The 17386-nt window shown below is 37.1% G+C and overlaps 1 protein-coding gene and 1 long non-coding RNA gene across 2 annotated transcripts in view; one reads left to right on the top strand and one right to left on the bottom strand.

Annotated features, from left to right (window-relative positions):
• LOC122688358 overlaps positions 1-17386 on the bottom strand; it is a 40872-nt gene that overhangs the window by 16268 nt on the left and 7218 nt on the right. The gene's annotated exons all lie outside the window — the stretch shown is intronic.
• The window catches only part of TANK (TRAF family member associated NFKB activator), a 94660-nt gene continuing 83925 nt past the window's right edge, over positions 6652-17386 (top strand). The window contains exon 1 of the mRNA XM_043894295.1: positions 6652-6767. The gene's annotated coding sequence lies outside the window, so the exon portion shown is untranslated. The remainder of the gene's footprint in view (positions 6768-17386) is intronic.

Below are 17386 nucleotides of genomic sequence, written 5' to 3'. Positions count from 1 at the left end.
GTCTATGGGGTTGCACAGAGTCGGACACGACTGAAGCGACTTAGCAGCAGCAGCAGCAGCAGCAGCTTACCCATGGAATCAAGGGTGGAGTTTTCCCAAACTGTACATAGACTATAAGGGGGAAAAAGAAAAGACAATATGGATGCTACACAGAGATATAAAAAGATCTTGCTTAAATAATTTAATTTGCCTCTGTCTAGTTTTCCTGTAAAGCTCGTTTAAATTCACATTGTGATTTTATAGAGACTATGAATAAACAACAACAAAAATCTCACATAGTCTCATCATGTGCTAAGTGGTTAAATTCTCTAGATATACTCATTCAGTCCTCAAAACTACCATAAGATTTAGGCAAGGAGCTATCCAAGAATGGAGTTAGGATTTGGAACCTAGACAATAAGTTTCCAGGAACTGTGTGCCTAACCCTTCTGCTAGACTACCTCTCAATAAAGCAGTGATTTTTCCCATTCAAAGCCTGAAAGCCAATGAAAAGAGACAAAGCACATAGGCCTTTTGCTTACAGAGTAATCTAAAGTTCTCTAGTCACCTCCACTCAGCTTCCAAACCTGAACAGCATCCAAATATTATAAAGTCAAGGATGATCAGGTGCATGGGATCTAGAATCTCTAATTCTTAAAGATAGGAAAGCTGTCAACACTATCAATCAGCTGCTTTGTATTGAAAAAGTCAATCTGAATCTCAGTTTCCCCTTTGAAGTAGAGGGCTACAACTAGGTTATCTAAAAAACAGCATATACACATATACACACACAATTACTCCTACACTTCTAGTACGACCTCAATTTTTCCTCCTCAAACAATAGCTTGTGATTTTACTTGGAACCCATGTTTATTAAATTTTTTATCATGTTTCTGGAATCTCTCCAAATATGATCAAATTAAAAAGGAACTTAACTGGTAAACCAAAGAATAAATAACACACAAGAAATCATGAAATCTCTTTGCAAGATTCAGCTAGTTAATCCTCCCAACAACGCCCTGGAATCAAGCTAAACCATTTTCAAAGGTCAGATCTTTGAAAGCCTGACTTATTTTATTAAAGCCATAGAAAAATCCAGAGTTTATGGATTATCCTTCCTGTCTCTCCCTCTTTTCTTTTCCCACTGCCATCATGTCTTAGAGGTTATAGATGGGGTAAAATGTTTTTTTTATCTCCTCATTTATATAGAATTACAAGTTGGAACTATTAATCCTGCTAATGTTAGAAACTATATCAGGACTAAATTACTGTGCTGTATGCTTGCATAGAAAATTATTGATGCACATTAAGCACCTCAGAGCAATTTCAATTTCATAAATTTATAAATCCAAAATAAATATGTCTCAGGTAGTGCAAAATTTGCTTTCCACCATTTATAAATTCTGGACCTTCATAAAGAATCCAAATAATTTCTAATTTCTCTGTTCTAATACCTAAACCATTTTCTGGGTTTCTCAGCTTGATAGAAAGTGCCTGTGAGACTCATTCTTTTGGTTGGTGATTCTCATTAACCTCAGACAAGAGAAATCCCAGTACATAGATCAAAATGAAAGGACCAGTTGGCAATAAACTAAATATATTGCTACATTGGCCACTAAAAGAGAAAGTAGAATGTATAATACTGAAACAAACCTTTCTGTGATGAGGTACCTTCATTCCCTGATGAAATTCTGTCAACTTATAGAGATTTTTTATGGAGACTTAGATCGTTCACCTTGTATCTGGTAGGAAGTATCACGGATTTTTTTATGAGACTTACTGAGCAATCCATAACAGATTAGAAGAGAAAAAAATTGAAGGCTAAGTAAATCTGCAGAAACAAAATGTGCACTGTCATCTTCCTTAACTAATGGTATTGAATCTGCTCCAAGGCTGCTCTAAAATTGACACTTGAGAAAAAGCAGCAAGCCTAAAACCTCCTCCACTTCTCCCCATGATCCCTACTCCTGCCCCACACTCCTTTTGCTGTCTCTAGTAATATCATCCTTACATGCCCATCCTAAGACCAAACTGGTAGATATCAGGCAGGGATCAGAGGTGACATACGCTCAGTTTGTTAACTTCCTGGCAGGCTGGAAGCTTTCAAATCGGATGTGAGAAGAAATAAAAAGTGGTGGAGAACACATCTGAATTTCTTTCTGCCTCTAAGATTTCGTGCTCTCAGTGACTGAAGGAATCTATTCAATAAAATACACTGTAATGGACATCCCAGATGCACGACAGTGAAGTTGTTAAGAACACGGACTTTAGAGACAAATGTCAGAAAGTGAAAGTGAAAGTCGCTAAGTCTTGTCCGACTCTTTGCAACCCCATAGATTATACAGTCCATGGAATTCTCCAGGCCAGAATTCTGGAGTGGGTAGCCTTTACCTTCTCCAGGGGATCTTTCCCAACCCAGGTTGGGTTGCAATGCAATCCGCATTGCAGGCGGATTCTTTACCAGCTGAGCCACAAGGGAAGCACAAGAATGCTGGAGTGGGTAGCCTATCCCTTTTCCAGCAGATCTTCCTGACCTGGGAATCTGAACCGGAGTCTCCTGCATTGTAGGCAGAGGTTTACACTTACTAGCTATGTGCACTTGGATAAATTAGTTACCTCTCTTTATGCCTCAGTTTTTGTAGCTATAAAAGAGCGCCGTCTTCGTAGGGTACTTCAAAGAATTAAATGAGGTAACACATGTAAATCACTTAGAATTGTGCTAGGACCACAGGAAATGCTATGTAGGTATTAGTCATTTTATCTTAGCTGAGACTTTTTATAACCTTTCAATCTTCCCAAGCAGCGGTCATTTATCCCATGTTGATTTTTCCCCAGACCATGGAACTCATTATCTCCCAAGGTAACTTACTATTTTTCTTACTTGATCTTTCTACAGTGAAGCAAAATTGTTTTCCTTTTGTCTCCTACTTACCTTGAGGTTTACCTTGGAACTCTACAGAAGAATATAATTGATATTTAAATGCTGTTATTTCCTTTCTATAAGCTAAACATCTTCCATTCCTGCAATCACACATATGTAACATGGATGAGTTTATAACTAGTTTATCTATGGTCTTGTTAAAGAGTGACACCTGGAAAGATGGGTCTGGAAGAAGAACTAGTGCTTCCCTCATTCTAGAGGGAATTCAAAGGTCCTATTCATTTTGGAATTTTATTAGCATCCCCCTATATCTACCTCAGGTGAAAGTCTTAAGTCTTTTTTTGTATGACTGCTACAAATTGCATCTCATCGTCCCTTTCTGACCATATGAAATTTTTTCCTGTTTTTTGTTTGTTTATAGGATGGTGGATGGTTGTAGAGTAATGTAGTCTGTAAGTAAAACTAGTAACTAGACAACTTTATAGTTACCCCTGTTATAGTTCATAAGGCATCAGCCTACAACATGAGTTTGTCAGGATATTTTTGGATTTTAGTTTTATCAACCTTTATTTCTTCATACATAACGAAGTGTCCTCTTTCTTTTGATAGCCAAAAATATGTAGCCATCATACAATGAGGATGGCAGAGTACTGGGAAAGGTAGAGTCCTACTTTTATTCCTAGTCTTAAAATAACTGGCCTAACATACTTCTTAAATGCTCAGGCTCTCTGGGCACCTCGCAGCTTTGGTTTGTAACAACAGTTACCCAAAACACTAAAATAGTGTCTATCTTTCATCAAGACTGTAAACAATCCTTTAGAATGTTAAAAGCCACATTAAGATTTTAGGAAATTTTTACTTATAAATCTATAGAAATGAGCAAAAAGCCACAAGGCTAGCCTAAGGGAAATCAGAATGAACTTACTGAGAATATGCAAAAGGTACAAAATTGACTTTTAACCCTTGATCTTTTGCTTGCTCAGTTCCTGGATGTCTAGGCGGGCATCTTCTCATGAGTCGCTCTAGCTCTGAGAACTGCCTCTCTGCCCACACAGCACCTTGTATGTATCTCTGCTCTCATCTTTGGCAATGGGCGGAGGAAAATGTTGTTTGCTGTCTGTCTGTCCCTTAAGATCATGAGCCCCTCCAAGGCAAGAAAAATCATTTTAATGATTTTTACACCCAGCATAGAACCCAACACTTCATAGATAATATATGTTTATTGAGTTAGAATGACTACCTCCTCCCTACTTCCACCAAATCTCCTTCCCCTGTTCACTCTAATGGCACTTTGATTCTATAAGTCTCTATGACAGAAAATGTACATATCCCTATTGGAGCAATACCTTGGCAGAAATTTTTATGTTGCAAATTATCCATACCAACCATTCCTCCTAGTGCCGTTTATAGAGATTGAGGTGGTAGTGAAAAAAGAGTATCCATCACCCCCCCAAATGCCAGCCTTGTTGTGGCCATTGGCCAATGAAATCCCAGAGCATCAGCCCACCAACAAGTAGAGGCTAGAAAATTCTGCTTCTCCCACAAATACCATGCCTGGAACATGGATTTGTACTGCAGGTGTCTTTGTCACCACGTTTCCCAATTAAACACCTACCCGTGCAGCCTGGCTGCCTATCTCCTTGGCCAGAGTTACAGGCAGCTGGGTCCCCCTCCTGAAGGAAGAAGCCTATCTCTAAATCCCGGTCAGCAATGAGGAAAACCAGCTTTTGTGCCTTCCACCTCCTCCAGGGTAGACTCTGCTTTCCAGGAACTCTTCTTCAGGAGGCCTTTCACCCAGACCTGCCTAGGGAACCTTGTCGTTCTATGGTGGCAATCTCTTCATTCTTTGATTAGCAAACTGTTGGTTGTTCACCTCTGCCTGAATGGGAAACTCACTTGTGACTCCCAACCCCTAATTTGGGCTTGGAGCTCCCCACCCACTGAGTCCCCTCCAGTCCTAACCATAATACTCTAACCCTTGTCAATACCAGCTTGGCTCTCTTGTCTCTCCAGACCAATTTGCTGCTTCCTCCCCTGCAGAAATCACTGTATTTCTGTCCGCTCTAGTCAGTGAGAGGAAAACAGGAGGGGGCGGGAATAGGAAAAGGAACCACTAGAGACAACAAAAACTTCCATCTGCTTCGCATGTTTTGCCTAGAGCCAGAACCAGCATAGGTTCTACATTCCACACACACAGCCAAAATTTCCTCCAAAAGAGTCTCTTTGTCTTCTTTGTCTTCTTTGTCTTGGCCTTAGGGCCTTCTTGCAAACAGTGCTCCATCAAGTTGAGACCGATTACCCAGGATTAGCTGGTTCTGCTGTGACTTTGGCTCAAACCAAGCTCATATACCAAAGTGAAAAAAAAAAAAAAGGAAGAGGGAAGGGGCCTAGAATGGAGGGATTATTGGGGCATTTCCCAGTTAAAGCATCAACAGCAATTTAAAAACAAACAAACAAAACTTATGTTTTTAATATCCAACTCAAAAAAGTAAATTCTTGAGAGAAAAGTTTTCCTTTCACCAATGGCTAGTTCACTTTTTTGTTGGCTATATTTACAGTATTAGATAGGCTTTGTTTTCCCATTACACACAAGAGAGTTTGAGGTTTATATCTGTAAGCTAATTAGACAATGTAAGGTGCTAAAGGTATTAATACTTCCTTATATGTTAGATAAGTAAATGGAATGTTTTTAATCATAATCTTGTTCATCATTTTAGATTAATTCAGAATTATTTCCTTTTTATACAATAATTTCTTCAGGAGTAGAAATATCTCAGGCTTAATTGATACTTAAGAGAGGGTGGTGTTTTAAGGTGGAAAAGAAACTAGACTGAGAATCTGAAGTTCTAAATTCTAGTCTTTTACTGACTGGGAAACTTTGAGTAAGATCTCAGAGTTCTCATCCACAAAATGCAGGAGTTGAACGAGGAAAGGGTTCCATTGCCACAGTCCTTTTCTTGTTTAATAACCTGCTACGCTGAGAAAAATACACTCAGATTCAAAAAACAGATTTTAATTTGAGTGCTGCCTCTAACCTTCTTGGTGACTTTGAGCATTTGCCCTCTCCTGTTTCCTCATCTGTAATAAAAAGGAAATGGAACAGATGGTGTCTAAGGACACCAGCTTTGAAATTTTACAACAAAGAAAAATATCTGGGGTGCATATGCTGCCTTCTATTTGCATGTAGAACTTGATGTTTTTCTCCAAGTAGCCTGAGAAGAATCTATATGTTTGTAAAGCACTTCCCCAGTGTTCTGGCACATACACTTATCCATAGAAGAGCGAATCTTAATTCCCTGGGAGGAAAACTCTTTAAGAAAGCAGAAAATTGTGGTCGGACTCTGGACTCCAGCATAAACTTTATTATTATGAGGCTTCATCCTAGTGACCTCTGTAGGCCATGAAGCAAAGACAGCTATACTAAAATCTTTTCTTTACCTGCTATTTATAATTATACTGCTTAGGTCCAAAAGTGACTTCCTAAAACCTTAAAAAGCCATTTATCAAATAAGGTTTCTTTAAAATTTTCTGACATGAAAATGTGCTTAATCCAAATGTATTTTGGGATTTACAATTTCTGGATTTTTGTTAAAATGTCCTAGCTCTTCAAGTAAAGTATCTTCGCTTCAAAAGGAAGTCAAAGTTACAGTCACGGTGGTTTACAGACATTTCTGGTAGCCTTTGCTTCATTTCAATATCTTGCCACGATTGGCTGTTGATAGTTACAAAAAAGGAAGTCTTCAATTTGGGGGATTTCTCAGTGGAAGTTCCCAGTTTAACACAAGGGAGATCTCAGGACAGTTTAAGCGGCACTATGAGAGCCTGCAGATAAAACTTCCAGACTCTAACTGTCTACTTCTTTAAAGAGCAGTAGTCTACGAAGGAAATCTTGTAACCTGCAGAAGAGGTAATCAGAACTTTAGTAGTTCCTACCTATTCACAAACTAGCAAGGTAGCCTGGATATCTTAAACTGCTGTGTTGCAGATTTGCTCTACAATTGATTCTGTTAAATGAGTAATTTATGATGTGATTCAATAATGTCTTTTGTTCACTGCCATAGTTGGAAATTCAGCCTTTTAAAAAATATGGTCCCTGGCCAAGATTATGAGAAATTTTTAAAAACTGTGATCCTTTTGCTACTGTCCCAACTTTTAAGATAAAACTTATGTCTCTATTTGAAATGCTTTTTTAAAGTTTATGTCTGGAATACAGCCTTCTCCAGTGAGTGGTTTCTATAACGTAAAACTTAAAAGGTATCTATTTGGCATAAGTTAAGTTGTATATAGCTTATTAGGTTGAAAAGTAAATATTATATATATATTCATACTTTTCTGGTTAAATTTTTAAAGATCAATTCTGACCTGATTCAGTGTGTTCATTTCCATCTTCTAAGAAATATGTTTATAAATATTTCTTTACAGTATTTTCTTTATATTAGTAGAAAACTTTGCATTACCTATCTTCAAACATTTAAATTCATACTATAATAGCAATCCAGTCTTATTTTATTATCAATTGGCCTTTATTTTCACAAGAAGTGAATATTAAAGATTATGTAGTGTATTCTTAAGAATAAGTTGATTGTTCCAAAAAGGTGAAACTACAAGGATCATCACTACTGTTATATAAACACCTGCCATTTATTGTGTCTGCCAGAGGGAAAATGATCACAGGACCTTCCAAATAGTAACTAGCAGCTGCTGCTGCTGCTAAGTCGCTTCAGTTGTGTCCGACTCTGTGCGACCCCATAGACAGAAGCCCACCAGGCTCCCTCGTCCCTGGGATTCTCCAGGCAAGAACATTGGAGTGGGTTGCCATTTCCTTCTCCAATGCATGAAAATGTAAAGTGAAAGTGAAGTCACTCAGCCATGTCCGAATCCTAGCGACCCCATGGACTGCAGCCTACCAGGCTCCACCATCCATGGGATTTTCCAGGCAAGAGTACTGGAGTGGGTTGCCATTGCCTTCGAGTAACTAGCAGAGCCAGGGCAGAGCCAGGGCTTAACCATAAATCCCCATCACTTCTTTTTTTCTGGCTCTCTGTCACCACTGCCCTGCCTTCTTACAATATTGAAAAATATTTTGAGATATCTTATCCAAACTGCAAAAAGATGGGGTTTCGGGGGAAGGGCAATCAATACTGGGCCAAGGTCACAGGAAAGCCAAGTCATTTACAGAAACTTGTAATTCATTCCTAGGTCTTCCTTGTCCTTACTTGCCCACCCCATCTCCTCACTCCCTCCAGGGCTCGCTTCCACCTGGGCACAGGTGCTCACATTTATCTGCCCCCATGCAGGACGAGGACCTGGGACTGTATTCCAGGTCTAACCTGACTGAAGTTCCTGCTAGCAGTCAACTAAAGCAATGTCCAATTATTTCTCTTAAACACCTGTGACAGTGAAAGAGCTGGCCAACTGGAAGATTCAAAGAAATCTCTAAAATTTCTCCCCAAAAGTGTTGGTTGGAATTTCATGAAACTTATGCACTAATTTGAAGAAAACAATCATTCTTAATGGGAAAGAAATTTCCTGTCTGCAAACATTTTTTCTTTCCATGTGTTAAGGCCTCAGGAAACAGATTGTTTATTATAAAATGTATTCCAATGTATTTTATCTTCTTCAGGAGGGTAATAGGAATGCAATCTTGATAAGGACATTCTTTCCATTGTATTTTCTAACTAAATACTGCTGACATTTAGGAAAGTCCTTGATATAATAATTTTATCTTGCATCCAGTCATTGCATTATTTTACTTATTCTAAATTATTTGGGTAATTCATATGCAATGCCCAGATAGGAAAAACATAACGTTGTCTTCTTTTTTTCTTCTGATGGTAACATTGGCCAGAACTTCTAGAACAGTGTTTAATAACAGGAGAGAGCAGCCAACCTCATCATGTTCTGATCTCGGTGGGAATTTCCCTAGTGGTTAACATTAAGAATGACGTTGGCTATTGGTTTGAGATAAACACCTTAATCATAAAAACCAAATAACTACCAAATATACTCCTAACCCTAATTTGCTAAAAGTGAATCAAGACTTCATGTTAAACTATATTCATTATATTTTTTATATCATTAGAGACAACCATACAGTGTTTCTACTTTTAAACTATATGGGTCCTGTTCAGTGATACAGTATGATACAGTAATTGCATTTTTTAAAGTACATGTTATAAAAATCTTCCCACAGTAATAAAAGTAGGTTTATAATTATATAGTGTATTTTGTTATCACTCTAGATAATAAATTGGCTGATAAAAAAAAACAAACCAAACCTACACATTTCCTCATTTTCTCTTCAGTCCACATGCTTTACGCCTCTCCTCTATTATTTTGGCTTCACAATTCAGTTCACAACTCAAATTAACAGAAAAGAATGAAAACAATGTGGCATAGCCAAGGAACCCTATCAAGGCAGAGCAACCATTACTCAAACAAAGCAGCTGCTCCTACACATTGTGCAAAAAGCTTTCTCTCTATTTTAGCAGTGCTATCTGCAGGCCACAGTTCAGCCAACAGTGGTGGGCAAAATGTGTGTCCAAATTGATTTACCTTACACCAGTTTATATTAACAAAATACATACTGAAAAAGAAATGCCTATAATTTATTGAGAGTTTTTGCATTCCTATTTATAAGTGAAGTTAATCTGCATTTTTATTTTCTGATAAAACTACGAAACATTTCCATGTTCTAAAAAAGTTTCATGGGACTTAGCGGCTCCTTGAGATGTTTAAAGAGAAAATCTTAGCACATTTGTCCTTGGCACACATTTTTGGAAGTAATTCTTTAAAAGCTTTTCAATATTTTCTATTGTTATTGATCTATTCAAGTTTTATGCTTATTTTTCACACAGTTTAGGTTTTTTATGTATAAGTAAAGTTTTATTAAAGTTTTCAAATGTATTATTATGCTAAGTATTGTATTTCTAATCATCTTCATAACCATATGGATACCCATTTTCATTACTAACTTTGTCCATTTATCTTTTCTCTCTCTTTTCCCTGATATGACATGTCAAAGTGTGAATCTCTTGGATGTACCACTTTTATGGTTAGCTGTTTTTTAAATAATTAATTTTTGCCTTTATCTTTATTCTATTTTCTTACTGCCCTTCCCTCTTTTTAGACTATTTTACTTTTCCTTTCCTCAGTTTTAGAGTCGGATGCTTAGTTCATTTACTTGTATTCTTTCCTATTTTGGAATCAAAGTATTTAAGGCTAAGAATTTTCTGAATACCATTTTAACAATTCTTAAACACGTTTGCTATGTCAATTTCACATTATTATTTTGTTTTTTAACTGCCATTTTATTTCCTCTCTGATCCCAGAGTTATTTAGGAAAACAAAGGGCTTTTTTCTTTAGCTAATAGATTTTTTTAGAACAGTTTTAGATTTAGAGAAAAAGTGAACAAACCCTACAGAGAGTTCCGTGTACAGCCCTGCCTCTTCCCCATCCTTCCCCCTGGTCCCCAAGACACATAGTTTCCCCTATTATTAACATATTAATGTATGGTACATTTGTGACAATTGAGGAACAATATTGGTACATTCTTATTAACTCAGTTTATAGTTTATTTAAATTTCCTTATTTTTTTCCTTTTAAAAAATTGAGGTAAAATTCACAGAGCAAAATTAAACACTGTAAAGTGAACAATTCAGTGGTATTTGTCCACTCACAGTCTTGCGCAACCACCACATCTATCTAGTTTCAAAGCATTTTTGTTACCCCAAAAGGAAACCCTGTACCCACTAAACAGTTGCTCTGCTTTCCTGCTCTCTTCAGTCCCTAGGGACGACCAGTCTGTATTCTGTCTATATGAGAATATAGCTATTCTGCATATTTCATGTAAGTGAAATCACATATGTGACTTTTTCTGTCTGACTTTTTTCACCTGGCATAAAGTTTTCAAGATACATCTATGTAATGTGTATTATACACAATTTATTAATTGTGTTATAATATTATTATTATAACTAATAATTATAACTAATTATTATTATTAATCCATTCATCTATTGATGGACAGGGTAGCTGAACTGTTTTCCCTTTTTGGCTGTTGTAAACAATGCTGCTATGACTGTGCATTTGCATTGTTTGAGTACCTAATTCAGTTCTTTTAAGTATATGCCTCACAGTGTAATTGTGCATTTGAATGATTTTCTTATGTTTAACCTCTCTTTCATTCCAGGGATAAATCACACTTGATCATGATGTATAATCCACTTAATATGCTACTAAATTCAGTTTGCAAGTATTTTGTGGAGAATTGTTGCATCTTCATCCATAAAGAACCCACTCCAGTTTTCTTGCCTGGAGAATTCCAGGGACAGGGGGAGCCTGGTGGGCTGCCATCTATGGGGTCGCACAGAGTCGGACACGACTGAAGCGACTTAGCAGCAGCAGCAGCAGCAGCCGCATCCATGAAAAACACTTGTTTTTAGTTTTCTTTTCTTGTAGTATCTTTGTCTGGCTTTGGTATCTCAGTAATGCTGGCCTCATAGAATGAGTTGGGAAGTATTCCCTCCTCCTCTATTTTCTTAAGCGTTTGGGAAGGATTGGTATTCATTCGTCTCTAAGTGTTCAGTAGAATTCACTGGTGAAGCCATTTGGTTCTGAAGTGCTTTGTTGGGAGGTTTTTGGTTACTGAGTCAATGTACTTAATATAAATCTATTCAGTTTTTTTTTTTTTCTAGATTCAGTTTTGGTATTTTGTGTTTCTAGGAATTTATACATTTCATCTAGATTATCTAATATTTTGGTGTGTGGTTATTCACACTATTCTTTTATAAATAATTGGTTTTTTTTCTATTTTTTTTTTCCTACTTGGTATGGTAATGTCCCCATTTCATTTCTGATTTTAGTTACTTGTTATTCTTTGCCCTTTTCTTAAGTCTAGCTAAAGTTTCTTCTATTTTTTTTTTTTTTTGATCTTTTCAAAGAACTGACTTTGACTTCATTGATATTATTTTCTATTCTTTATTTCATTCATCTCTGCTCCAATCTTTATTATTTCCTTCCTTCTTCTGTCTTTGGATTTAGTTTGCTCTTTTTCTCTACGTCCTTGAGCTGTAAAGTTAGGTTATTGATTTAAGATCTCTCTTCTGTTTTAGCGTAGACATTTACTTCTATTAATTTCCCTCTGAGCACTGCTTTCACTGCATCCTATAAGTTTTGGTATGATTTAATTTTTTTTTCCCCATCTCTAATTTCCTTTTTTAACTCATGATTTTAACGTGATTTCCTTTTTTAACTTATTGGTTATTTAAAAATGTTGTGGTTGACTTCCATATTTGTGGATTTTTCATTTTTCTTTCTGTTATTGATTTCCAGCTTCATTTCATTTGGTTGGAGAATATACTTTGCATGATTTCAATCTTTTTAAATATACTGAGGTTTTTTGTGGCCTAACATTTGATCTGTCTGGGAGAAGGTTCTATATCCACTTCAGAAGAATATGTACTTTGCTGCTGCTGGGTAGAATATTCTATATATATATCTGTTAAATATATTATTTATGTTATTTTTCAAGTCTACTATATCCTTTTTGGTCTTCTGCTTTTCTATCCATTATTAAAAATGATGTAGTGAAGTCTCCAACTGTTAGTGTAGTACTCTCTATTTCTCCCTTAAGTTCTATCATTATTTGCATCATATACTTGGCGGGGGGGCTCTATTGTTTGATGTGTATATGTGTGTAATTGTTGTCTTCTTGATAAATGACACTTTTGTCATACATAAGCTCTCTCTTTTGTCTCTAGTAACAGTTTTTAACTTAATCTATTTTGTTTGATATCAATTTAGTCACCCCATCTCTCTTCCACTATTTGCATGAAAAATTATTTTCTGTTATTTTATTTTCAACATACTTGTGTCTATGGATCTAAAGCAAGTCTATTATAGAGAGTATATTGCTTGACCTTGTTATATTATCCACTCCACAAAACTCTGCCTTTTGATTGAGAGGTTAATCTATTAACAGTTAAGGAATTACTGATAAGTAAGGGTTTACTTCTGCATTTTTATTATTTGATTTCTATATACCTTATACCATTTTTCTGGTCTTCACTTCCTCCACTACTGCCTTCTTTTGTGTTTGATTCTTTTATGTGTACCATATTATTCCCTCCTCATTTTCTTTTATGTAATTTTTCAGATATTGTCATAGTAGTTATCATGGGGATTATAATTTGAAATATTCATAACAATCTAATTTGAGTTAATACCAGCTTAGCCTTAATAATATATAAAGTTCTACTCCTATACAGTTTATTTCCCTCTTCTACATTCTTGTAATCACAAATTTCATCTTTATATATTGTGTGCCTATTAACATAGATTGATAAATTATTTTTAAGCATTTTCTTTTAAATATGTAGGAAATTAAAAGTTACAAACCAAAAACAAAATCATGACAGTCTTTCTAGCTACCTAGATAGTTGCCTTAACCAAAGTGTATTTCTTTGTGTTGCTCTGAATTATTGTCTAATGACCCTTTTATCTGAGTGATAGTTGCTCAGTCATGCCTGACTCTGCAACCCCATGGACTGTAGCCAGCCAGGTTTCTCTGTCCATGGAATTCTCCAGGCAAGATTACTGGAGTGGTTGCCATTTCCTTCTCCATTTTATCTGAAGGACCCTCTATAATTCCTTTAAGGGTAAATCTGTTAGCAACAAACTTTCTCAGCTTTTTTTTTTTTTTGTATCTCAGAATGTCATAATTTCTCTTTCATTTTTGAAAAATGGTTTTGCCAGATACAGAATTTCTTATTGACACCTATTTTTTTCCCCAGCATTTTAAGTATGTCATCCCACCGCCTTCTGGCCTCCATGATTCCAAAGTGAAATTGGCTGTTAATCTTACAGAGGATCCTTGTATATAAAGAGTTGCTTCTCTCTTGCTGCTTTCAAGATTCTCTCATTATTGTCTTTGGCATTCAACACTTTGATTGTAATGTATCTCAGGGTGAATCTATGAGTTTAGCCTACTTGAGTTCATTGAACTGCTTGAATGTGCAGATTCAGTCTTTCAACATATCAGGAAGTTTTCAGCCATTATTTCTTTAAATTTATTTTCTGCTCCTTTACTCTCACCTTTCCTTCAGAACTTCCATAATGTATATTTTGGTTTGCAAGATGATGTTTCATAGGTCTCTTAGACTGTATGCACTTTTCTTTATTCTTTCTTTTTTTTTCTGTCCCTCTATCTGGATAGTTCCAATTATCTTATCATCACATTTACAAACTTATTCTGCCTGCTCAAATCTGTCTTCAAACTCCACTAGTGAATTTTCCATTTCACTTATTGTATTGTTCAGCTCCAAAATTTCTATTTGGTTTCTTTTTACAATTTTTTATCCTGTTACTGATAATCTCATTTTGTTTATATACCATTTTCTGACTTCCTTTGGTTGTTTGCCCATGGTTTCCTTTAACTCTTTGGGCATATGTGAGACAACTGATTTAAAGTAAGATATTTTTCTACTAAGTACAATCTCTACATTTCCTTAAGGTAAACTTTTAAAGACTTTTTAAATGGTAATTCTGACTACTTACTTAAATTAAAAATCAACTGCATGTGGAGCCAGCTACTTAAGTTACAGATATTATCTGTTCAACATGGGTTTGAACTGGTGGGCCACTAATACATGGATTTTTTTTTACAAACGTGTACTACAGTACTGCTTCTCTGGTGGCTCAGTGGGTAAAAAATCTACCTGCAAAACAGGAGACTGCCTGCAATGCAGGAGATCTGGGTTCAGTCCCTGGGTCAGGAAAATCCCCTGGAGCTGGAAATGGCAACCCACTCCAGGATTCTCACCTGGGAAGTCCCATGGACAGAGGAACTTGGCGGACTACAGTCCATGGGGTCACAAGAATCGGACACAACTTAGTGACTAAACCACCAACTACCACCACCACAGTCCTACATGATTTGTAGTTGGTTGAATCTGCGGCTACAGAACCATGGATACGGAGGGCTGACTATAAAGTTATATGTGTATTTTCAACTCCTTAGGGGGGTTGGTGTCCCAACCTTCTGGTTGTTCAACTATCAACTGTATTAGCTAATATTTACTGAGTTCCTCCTATAATTCAGGTCCTCTTCATATATTATCTCACTGTACACACACACATATAGACACAACATTTGAGGCCAGTAATATTATCATTTATACTTGACAGGAGAAGAAACTGAAGCTCAGGGTTGGTAAAGTCATGTGGTTAGTGAATGGCAATACCAACATATGAATGAGGCAATTTTAATGAGAACTCTCATTTGTAGTCTGTTTGCATTAGCCTACATCAGCTTGAGTTTGCCTTAGTAAGGGCAATGGCCATTTAGGCCTCAGAATGGTATTGCAAGTTTCTTTAATATCAGTTGTAATAGTCACTCTAATGTCAAAAACATCTAAATATATGTCTTAGAATTTAAAGTGCAGTGCATATCATAAAGGGAAACAGATAGGGTGAAATATGAGCCCATAGTTCTAACCTGGAAGAGAAGTGAAGTGGGGGCCTTGCTTTAACTCAGACCATTCAGCTGAGGCCTTAACAGACCAAGCAAAATGTGAAGGAAACAGGTTCTGTGATGAAGAAAACACACTAGCAAACAGGACAGAACTAGTCTGTCTGAAAAGAACAAAACAGGGAACATTTGAGGTATTGAAAAAAGCCAGAAGAGGCAGGATATGAGTCTATAGAGAAGTAAGAAGAAACCTCATACTATGTTTAGAGTTTGGATTTTATCCTAAGGTTAATAGGAAGTGACCTTAGGTGCTAAAGGAGCATAATCAAATTTGACAGTATGGAGAATCCTTAAAAAACTAGGAGTAAACTACCATATGACCCAACAATACCATTACTGGACATATACCCTGAAGAAGCCATAATTGAAAAAAATACACATACTCCAATGTTCATTGCAGCACTTTTTGTTTTTTTTACAATAGCTAGGACATGAAAACAACCTAAATGTCCATCAAAAGATGAATGGATAAAGAAGTTACATATATAATATTCCACTGCATATACATGATTATTCAGTTCAGTTCAGTCGCTCAATCGTGTCCGACTCTCTGCGACCCCATGAATCGCAGTGCGCCAGGCCTCCCTGTCTATCACCAACTCCCGGAGTTTACCCAGCCTCATGTCCATCGAGTTGGTGATGCCATCCAACCATCTCATCCTCTGTTGTCCCCTTCTCCTCCTGCCCCCAGTCCCTCCCAGCATCAGGGTCTTTTACAGTGAGTCAACTCTTCGCATGAGGTGGCCAAAGTATTGGAGTTTCAGCTTCAGTATCAGTCCTTCCAATGAACACCCAGGACTGACCTCCTTTAGGATGGACTGGTTGGATCTCCTTGCAGTCCAAGGGACTCTCAAGAGTCTTCTCCAACACCACAGTTCAAAAGCATCAATTCTTCAGCACTCAGCTTTCTTCACAGTCCAACTCTCACATCCACACATGACCACTGGAAAAACCATAGCCTTGACTAGACAGACCTTTGTTGGCAAAATAATGTCTCTGCTTTTTAATATGCTATCTAGGTTGGTCATAACTTTCCTTACTCAGCCATAAAAAGGAATGCATTTGGGCCTGTTCTAAAGAGGTGGATGAATCTAGAGCCTATCATACAGAGCGAAGTAAGTCTGAATCTTCACACAGACACAGAGGACAGACTTGTGGACACACTCAGGGAAGGAGAGAGAGGGATGAATTGAAAGAGTCACATTGAAACACATCCACCACCATATGTAAAACAGATAGCCAGTGAGAATTTGTTGTCAGACTCAGGGAACTCAAACTGAGTGCTCTGTGACAACCTAGAGGGGTGGGATGGGGTGGGAGGTGCGAGGAAGGAACATATGTATACCGATGGCTGATTCATGTTGATATATGGCAGAAACTAACACAATATTGTTAAGCAATTATCCTCCAATTAAAAATTTAAAAAAGAAAAAAAAATTAGAATTTTCCAAAAGAGAAAGTTAGGGGGAAAGTTAGAAGAAAAACATGGTAAATATGAATTTGATGATGGTCTGAACAAAGAGTGTCAATAGAAACAATGTGGTGGTGAGGACAGAGGATGACAATGAGGACAGAGTGAAAGTCAAAGTCACCCAGTTGTGTCTGACTCTTTTCGACTCCATGGAGTATACAGTCTACGGAATTCTCCAGGCCAGAATACTGGAGTGGGCAGCTGTTCCCTTCTCCAGGAGATCTTCCCAACCCAGGGATCGAACCCAGGTCTCCCGCATTGCAGGCGGATTCTCTACCAGCTGGGCCACAAGAGAAGCCCAAGCACACAGTATATGCTTGCAAAAAAAAAAAAAAACTCAGACTTTCCTGCCAGTCCAGTGATTAAGACTCTGAGCTTTGATTGCAGGGGGCATGGGTCTGATCCCTGGTTGGGGAAATAAGATCCCACATGCCATGTGGTGCAGCCAAAAAAAATTTTTTTTAATGTTGTAGAGGAATGCTCACAAGAGCTCCTTAATGGATGATTGATAAACCACTGGGATGA

Source organism: Cervus elaphus, chromosome 33 (genome assembly GCF_910594005.1).
Source record: "Cervus elaphus chromosome 33, mCerEla1.1, whole genome shotgun sequence".
NCBI classification, from domain to species: Eukaryota; Metazoa; Chordata; class Mammalia; order Artiodactyla; family Cervidae; genus Cervus; species Cervus elaphus.
The sequence above is the reverse complement of the archived record's forward strand: the minus strand, read 5'-3'. Positions and strand labels throughout refer to the sequence as shown.